The sequence below is a fragment of the Pocillopora verrucosa genome, chromosome 3, assembly GCF_036669915.1.
Source record: "Pocillopora verrucosa isolate sample1 chromosome 3, ASM3666991v2, whole genome shotgun sequence".
Classification (NCBI taxonomy): Eukaryota; Metazoa; Cnidaria; class Anthozoa; order Scleractinia; family Pocilloporidae; genus Pocillopora; species Pocillopora verrucosa.
Window position 1 is genome coordinate 5,897,096 of NC_089314.1, and position 9,685 is coordinate 5,906,780.

Here is a 9,685-nt window from a genome sequence, read left to right on the forward strand (position 1 = left end):
TTTACATTTTCCGCCGAACCGTACGCTAAAATCATTAAGGTGGTTTTTTTCCTCCTTTTTGTTCCATTCTCGATCAAAATACCTCACAAATAAAGAAAATGGTCAAGTGTCAATAAACAGGCTTCAAAGAATGGAGCTAATTTGTTGCGCCGCGTAAACAATTTTTGTCTCCAAGTTGATTTTCGCGTGGCCGTTTGGCTGCCATTTGGCCATATCTTGCACAAATCTGGCAGCTGATTTACCATGTTTTATAGTTTTACAGATTTCATTGAATTTGGGTTTTCTTTTTGTTACACAATTAACCTGGACCCCTTTCGCTCTCGTTCGACCGTGTGAATCTTATCAGTCAAAATTTTAACACTCGGTTAAATTTAATTATTACCAGGCGCCCAACCACTTAGATCGACATGGAGGACAAAAAACGAGTCATTTTCTTTGTTTTTGTGTTGTGCGGCACTCGGTTGCACTTGAAATATTTTCAGAATTTTTTTGCATTATCTTTTTTACTGTATAACTTTCAGGCATAGCACATAAAAGGGATAAATCACACAGACTAGTTAAAGGTTGCTCTCAGATAAGGACCTACGCATCGCGGCTTTATCTTCATTTCTGCGATCCAGTCATCTTGTCAAATGGAACTAAATGTGTTAAAGAAGGTATGTCTAACCGTTTTTTACACATATATCTACATGATGACAGTTAGGTAAAAGAGCAATGCCTCATGCATTCACCTGCGCGATTTTAGGTGTCTGAAGCACGTTTATGACCTGCGGTTTAAAATAATTTTAACTTTATCACATGACCAGTATAGCACAATGGGCGCTTTTACTGCACAACATATATAAGAAAAGTCCCTATTTGAGGGCCGTGATTGCGCGAGCAGGGCCGGAAAAAATCGTAGGACTTAGCGTGCAGCTTTACGAGAAAGATTGCCGGAACATTTTTTTGTTGTAACAAACCTAACATTTCTTTCGATGATTCCAACTCACGTTGAGTTGAATCTCCCACATATTATCAATGGCTCTTTGGAAATGCGCGCAAAGCTATAGGAACCAGCTAGTCAGTTGGTAGATGGGTAAAATCTAAGGAGAAGGGAAAACGGAGAAATGAGGATGATCATATGGAAACTGAATCCACATCGACTGAGTTAGGTAGGACTGGACGGGAAAATATATCGCCCGAGGTCATGACGTTTGGACTGACCTAAGCGAAGTTCAAGCGTCACAACCGCCAGCCAAATATTTCCCCGTATATCTCTCCCAGTCAGTAATTATTAATTCTTGTCGCTCAACATCGTATAACAATGAACTGAGTTCGTATTCATTCATTTGCTTTCAGCTTGTCCAATGTCGTTACATGTCTTTCTTCATGATAGCTGGATGTTCCCTATTTTGGCGTCACTGCCAAAAAAGGACAAGAACCACACTGCCCAACATGCATGGCTCGTCGACACTGCTTCGCCCAGATCATCCAAAAAACCTGGAAGGTATCTACTGATAGCTTGTTTTGTAAGAGCTGATTTTGACTCTTAATCAACCAGTTCTCCTGTTAACTCCCAAATAAATTCCTACTAAACGTTTTGAAATTCGAATGTAGATTTAAAGATGAGAAAGTAGGTCAGCATCACCCGTTAGGCGTTTTTCTCTTACCTTCGTAATTACAAACACCAACAAAGGTTTTTCGCCCGGTCTCTGACTTTGGCCAGCTTTTCGGTGGTGTTTAGGTTACGATCCAGACTCCCAATTTGCTGGAATAATTAAACAATCATTATATGCAAACCCAAATATGCCGTCAAGCGTAAGTTTTGACGGGGCTAGCAAACTCAACGGTCAACTGTTGAGCATGCGCAAAAGGATCAACTTTGCCCAGCCGCGCACCAATTCCCCACGAAAAATTTGAAACATTTCGTTTTGAGCTTGAAAAGGAAATGTATAACGTACTTGAACTAACCGGCTTGCCCGGCTGTTCGTTCGTTTCTGTGGAAACACCTAATTCTGACAGCCCGAAAGCACGCCCCGCAGCCGTTACAAAGTTCTCACATGCGCAGTCGTTTGACGGCTTCGTGTGCCAGAAAGCCCTCTATGCAATTGACCTTTCAATTGTTATTGTTTGACTGATAGTTTCTGGTGTGCCTCGGGAGATAGCCAGAGAATAGAATTTCTGGTAGCACTGTTTCACCAACCATGTGCGATATCAGCGATTGCTACCCAAGGAGCAGTTACAGAAAGGAGTTGGGTCAGCAGTTATCTCTTCTATGGCAAATTTGACAATGACCCAATTCATCTAGCCACTGATGACAAAGGAAACATCAAGGTGGCTTTCATAACAAATGTTCTATGTAGTTACTTGAAATTAGTATCCCAATTCAAGGAAAAGAGGGCGCTAAGACCGGTTGTTAACATTGTTTGTAGTGTACATTCGAGAAATGGAGGAATTACAGTCATACTATCGTCATTCTTTTTCTTATCTTTCTATTACATTCATTTATTTCACTTCTTTCATTTTTTTCCATATAAATCGACAAGACTGTCTACAACTCACTAATGGTAAAATGTTTTAGGTACCTTTTGCTGTAGAGAAATTCAAAGATGGAAAATAAACCATTGATTTACAAGTTAGATCATTTGTTTTCGACAGCACCTTCATGCCGCTTTTTTTTTTCCAGGAGTTTAAGGGAAACTCGGACCAGACCTCTATCGTCCGTCACTGGCTGAAGCATCAGATATATGCTACATATGTTGCTTTATACCCTACATCTTATGTTGGTCGGATGTGTATGAGTATCGAGATATATGGATGCCGCGCTAGCGACATATCCATGTTGACACCGTTTTCATCGAAGCAAAGGCAGCGAGAAGGTAAGACTTATTAAAACTGTTAAGTCAAAAGTATATCAAAGACTTTCAAGATTTTCTCTACCCCTTTTCATTCTCGTGTGTCTCGATGATGGTAAAATTTAATTGACCATTAAAATTTTGCACGTCGTTTTTTTTGCAGAATTCATTCGCTGTAATCTGACCAAACAGCCTGGTAATTGTAGGGCTTCATCTCCCAGATGGTTTTTTAATAGGAAAACTAAACAATGTGAACCGTTTAGTTATGGTGGATGCAATGGAAACCTCAACAACTTTTTGTCTGAATATGACTGTTGGAGAGGATGTCGAGGTAATTTTTGGTAATGCATTTGTGGTTATTGACCACAACTTGTTGGTATAATAAAACAAGGTATACGTAAGATCTTATGATTTCATGCGCATTAGAACTTCAGAGCTTCTAAATACCCGATCTTAGGGGGCATATCCAGTAGATTTCGGATAATGACAAATTTAAGCCCTCAGTTGCTTTGGTAACTGTTACTGCTAATGATTAACACCTTATTTAATTAAATTACAAAGACTTGATATTGCATTTCTAGTGTTCTGATTGGTGCAGTCAACTCTGGTTGTCAGCTATTAACCCAGCAAACATTGCTGCACGCGTGCGATTAGTCTAAACTCCACACGTGACCAGATATGCGGTAGCTAAAACTGTCAAATATCAAATTATATACTCCAAGTGATATTCCCCAGTTGCAAACTGTTCGTCCACGACGATGAAAGCCTTCGTTTTGAGTTTGATTCAAGATTAGAGAGCGTTAAGCTGTTCTTACAAAACGAGGGACATGTTAAGAAAGTCGTACCAGAGAACACTGAAAGTAAAGATCCGCGCAACAAACGCTAAGCTGTTCTTAAACAGTTTTTTTCCACGCGTTGCAAAATGTTTGAAGGATAATAAACTCAATAGCACCCATTTGGTGAAAAATATGCTTGTATGTTTGTCCTGAAACAGTATCTCTTCCTAGTATCTTACAGTTATCGTCGAGTTTCGCTCTTGAAAGCTTTTCGCATCTAGGAACAGATAATTTTCGCAGACAAACATCAAATGCATATTAGTTTTCGCGCTCGCTTAATGGTGGCTCCTGTTTATATTTACTGAATCACCAGTTGGGAAAAATGATTCACGTAAGTGTTGCTATCCTGAATTTACTTTTGGCTGGAAGAAGACACTTCTCCCGTGTATTAGAAATAAAGTAAAACAAATATTAGTCGATGTCATCTCGGGAACAAAAGTGTCAAATTCACAAATAAGTTATAACACTATTGAAAGGTACGTATCTCCGGCTGAACTTTCAACTACAAATTTTGCACTTGACGTGACTGTTTATGGTCTAGAAAAAAGTATAACGCTGTCACAAAAGAAAAGATTTTCAGGATGACTTGCAAGTTTTGCCTCGATATTTCCAGGCTCTTTCAGAACCGTTAGTTACAAACGTTCACCCTTGAAGCCTTCTCGAAAAGCCATAATATTGTTTTCTTCCGTTCCTTACCGCAAAGCTAAACATTTGTAAATGTGTGCATCAGGATAAGCAAGAAGTTTTACAAATTGAACCGAATACTTGTCTCAGAAAGTTTGTAAAGTTTGGAGCAAGAAATTTAGTTCAAGATATATTTCAACAAAAGCTGTCCTCGATCCCCTCCCTTGCTCGGTTCAAGTTTAATAAAATTCTTGAGTAAACTGTACACAACTTCGTCAATCGATGTTTGTGCAACAATTTTATCACCTACATAAAACATAATCTGGTTATAACCGGATTGTCCGTGATTAAGAGATTGAGTCTAGATAGGTTTTGTTTTCTGGGACCGAGATTTAGTGCCTGTTGTCCTCTTTTTGCAGTTTTTTTCTTTTTGAAGAAAAAATGTTGAATCCTTAAGGACACGAGAAACTTCCCAAGATTGATAGGTGTCCGAATGACAAGAGTATCCGTAAGGACAGGCTCGACACTATATTTTCACTCTCTCAATGTTTCCAGCATTTATAGATTGCAAGAAAAGGTGTCACGCTCCTTTCTCTCGCTGCGTGAACAACAACAGAAGCGAAGAGGAATGCGAGTGCATTCAGGAATGTCCTAAAGTGATGAAAGAAGTTTGTGGCTCAGATAATGTGACATATGACAACGAATGCCTGTTGAAGAAAGCAGCCTGCGAAAAATACACTGGAATACAGATCGTGAAAAAAGGACCCTGTACAGGTATGTAACCAAACTGTTTGGCGTGGCATGTTCAAGGCGTCCTACAGCAGACACGAAAGGAACAACTTGACTTATAATTCTCAAGACATTTTTAAATGTCTTTAAAAAGGTGAACAAAAGTGACGATAATTTACAGAGAATAAGACAAATTCGAAAAAAAGCTAACATCCATACACTGAATTAAGGCTCAATGCTTATTCTAAAAGAGGAGAGAGGAGGAGAAACCCAATGAACAAGACATTATTTCATGGCCCTCATACTTTAAAGATGGCTAAACTCCCTGTTCCCGCTGCCACGACAAAAACGACAAATGTTATGTAGCTTGTACTATGTGGATGCTCGATATCATTAGTAGCGGCTGTGCCGCTTCTATTATTTATATACCTCTTTCCCAATTATCTCAGTATTCTTTTTCCCATTCCAATCGCAGCCTCGCAGCTTTTCCTCAGAGATCCCATAAAACCGCTAACTAAACGGGTTATTGTAATTTGACCTCCACTCCCCCCCCCCCCCTACGCTCCCCCTCCATCAACCTTCTGACATTTTAAATCAAGCAATTTTCTTTAAAAAGATCATATGTATATGATCACTCCTTAGCCCGTTCTAATACGCTAGCGCAGGACCTCCTTGTTGAAAAATTATGTCCTCCTTTCTTACGTCAACTTACACTGTATAACAACTGAGTTTGATCTTATTTACTTCTTAAAAGCATGTATGTCTTCACTGGGATTGGAAAATGGACAAATAAGAGACAAGTAGATCTCGGCATCCTCAGAACTCGACAAGCAACACGCCGCCAAACAGGGAAGGGTTTCCCTGATCAGCTCTCCTCAAGACAGGTATGACATAGGGTTGAGGTTGGTTCCCTTTTAGGCCATGTCTTAATACATTGTAAATGTTACTTAAGAAATACCGAGAAATCTTGGGAAAATAGATTTTTCCTACTGGGGTTCGAGTCTTTCGGCTCGAGTGGGGTTCAAGCTTGCGAAGGTAAGATCGCAAAAAATGTACTAATGAATTTCATGAGATATTGATATTGGTTCGGGTTAATATAGGGCCTGGTTAATCAGGAATCAAAAGCATTTTGCAGCGAATCCAATATCATGGAAAGAAATATATGTTGCTGTCTTTCCTCCAGCTCCTGGTGCAGTGCTCCAACTCTTGACATGGGAACACAATATCTACAAGTGGATTTGCTGTCAGTCCATGTTCTGTCGGGGTTTTCTACCCAAGGCGCCGTCACAGAAAAGTTTTGGGTGAGCAGATATCTGGTTCGTTACAGCTTGGATGGTACTGACTGGATATTAATCGACGGAGCAGAAAAAAATTACGAAAAACTTTACGAAGGAAGAAGCAAGGTGACTCTTGGATAATTTTATGTTCAATTATCTAATAGTTAACCTTTCACATCACACTCAAATATAGCCATTGCCACCTACTACAGACACGATTTCATGAGTCCTTTCGTAAGAGAGCCCAAATAACTCCCCACAAAAAATGCTTACAACACATTCTTATGCTTAAATTGAAGGGAGTCTTGAGGTTAATCTTTGGTTCTTCAGTGATTGTTAAGCATTGTCAAGACTTCTCTGTGAAAACGGCGCTGATGTTGCTATTTTTTGCGGGAATTTATTAATACTTCCTACTAAGGGTGAAATAGAAAGTGTTGGCGTATAGGAGACATTCAACTGACTACAAGTAGTTAATTGATTCATCAAATAAAATCCTCGTCAAAACAGAAAACTTTAACGATGGAGAAAAAAACCCATTCATTTAAACGTTAGATCATCATCGTGCGACATTGACCAACTGAAGTTCTTTTTCAAATCTAAAAGCAATTTCAGGGAAATACGAACCAGTCCTCTATCGTCCATCACTGGCTGAAGCTTCGTCTCCATACTCGTTTTGTTCGTTTCTCTCCTACCTCTTTTTTCGGTCAGCGGTGCATGCGTGTAGAGCTTTACGGTTGCAAGGAGTCATACACGGATAAAGGTAATATTTCTTACAATTTGTGTGGATGAATTGCTGATAAATGTTTTTGACAGATCAGATTACCATTTGGAATGCAGTCAGTGCCATTGTTTTGAAAATACTCTTGACGGTGATGGGAAGTATGTGTGTTCTTGAGCACCTGTCTCCTCAAAGCAGCAATACTGGCCAATTCTCTCCACCCGAGAATTAAACTTTATCTTTTCCATAAACCTTTGTGGTTTTCAAAGATGGCGAGAATTTGAATTTGCTTGTGTTGACGATTTACATTTTTACAAGCTACAGCAGTTCCTGCTGCGCTCACTCGTGAGCTATCGAGTTAAACATTCGAAGAGAAATTCCATATCTACGTGCACCTATGTGTTATTCTCTATATCTATTCCATAAACCTCTGCAGTTTTCAAAGATCACCTCTTACTTTAGGCTGCAACAAAAAGTGTTCTCCGTTTTCTCGCTGCGTGAAGCACAAGGGAAACGAAGAAAAATGCGAATGCATTCAGGAATGTTCTAAAGCTGTGAAACAAGTTTGTGCCTCGGATAATGTCACATATGACAACGAGTGTCTGTTGAAAAAAACAGCCTGCGAAAAGGAAGAAGAACTAACTTTGGTGAAAAACGGAACTTGTACAGGTATTTCTTTTTCAAAGAAGCTTTTTGCTATGTCTGAATCATCAGATGCACCTCTGGAGTAAATGTGAACCAAGAAAATATAAAATGTATATTCTCTTGATGTAAACGGTAATCTAATTCATTACTGATTTCACCAACTTTCGTTGTAATCCTCAAAACACATTCAGCTGGTGCGACACAAAAATTATCTTTTTTCACATCAGATGCAAAAGTGTTCACGTTGTAAGTATTCTCTGATGATTCGGCAGACTCACAGTCTGCCCATCACGGGAATTACTTAATTTACTCCTTCCCATGTCCCTGGGTGATAGTTAGTACCAAGAACACACAACATTTGATCTATATCTTTGGTTCAGTAAAGGTATTTAGTCCGTAAAGTTTGTGGATCGGATCGAAGAACTTACAAATGTTTTTGTGAACCCAAGAAACGTGCTTGTTAGAAAAACAAACGCATATCATTTGCTTTACATAGTTAATGTGAAGGTTGGTAGATTAGATCAACTGAACACTTCATTTATCGCTCTATGAGTGTCGTTGTCACATCGGGCAATCAGAAGAAGATAAAATAAGTTTAAGAGCCAATCAAAACTCGGAGTAAAACCAACCAAACGGCCTAAAGCGCGGTAAAACGTGAGGGACCAAATCGTGATTCGTTGCAGTTTTGCATCTGACTGGTTGAGGGAGTGGCGTTTTCTGGACCAATCGCAGAGCGAAGCGATGCAAAGCCGAAGCAATTTCGAATCATTATTGTCACTCAATCAATATGTTTTAACTATGCTAACAAGCATATTTCTGGCTTGCTTGGCAGGTATCTAAACAAATTATTTTCCAAAAGGTTTTGGCCAGTTTCTGTTCCATTTTAGCAACTGCTATTTCGCCGAGAATATTCCCTGAATGTTTGAGGTTTCTTAAAAATATTTTAGGAAAGGGATGAATTTATAGATCTCACTGCCTTTTTTTTCCTTTCTTTCTTCAGTACCATTTTATGACGTTAATTCTCAAGAGAAGTCGTCTGGTACAATGAAAACAGTTTACATCTTCACCTTTTTGTCAGGATTACTTTTGTCACTTACTGTGTTGCTAATTGAAAACTTTTATCAGTAATTGTCATACCTAAACCTTTTGTCAGTCAATGTACAACTTACAACTGATATATTTAAACTTGTTCTTTTACTTAAGCGTCATTGCAATCCGGTATAAGCCAAAATAAACTGCTTAAACAAAACCAGCCGCAAGTGTGCTTCCTCTGTCGTGATTTCGACCTATCGATAACATTGTTCTCGACCAAGAGTTCCCCCAGACACCTTTGAAAACTTTAAGAGTTTCTTAAGATTAATTTTCGGCAGTTTGCCTTTCCGATTCCAAGACTTTCAGTAAACGAATTAGTATTAGAGAGAGAAATTATATTCCCGGCCTTTTTCAGTTCAACTGCGTTGAGAGTTTCGTCAATTTCCACTATCAGATTCTCTGAAGTTTCCAGTTTCAATCAATCAATCAATCAATCAATCTTTATTCCTCCTAGGATAAAAAGACATATTTTAAGTTACATCAACTGTTAGGAGTCTAAAAATACATTAGACATACTGTATATATACATATACAAGACATACTACATAAAATAATACAAAAGATCAAAGATTATATTTAAAGATCATTCTTGATTCTTCACTTGCTAAGATACCGATCTTAGCGAAGCTCTATTCCATGACTTAACGTTTTGCGACGAGGAAAATAGGGATCTTTCGCGTTCTCTCTTGATAACTCGCAAACCGTATGTAAGAATGCTGTACGGTTATAAAGAAAATTAATGCAATTATTGTATCGAACGAAATTAAATATTCGCAAAAGGGAACAATATGGCTGCTTGAGCCTTTTATCTAAACAAAAATATGTGGACTGACATATTGTTATCTTTTATTTTATTTCAATTAATTATTTTCGTTAAAATGCTAAATGAGCGTCTTTTAATTAGTTGCGTGCGTATTGAGTAGTATTTGA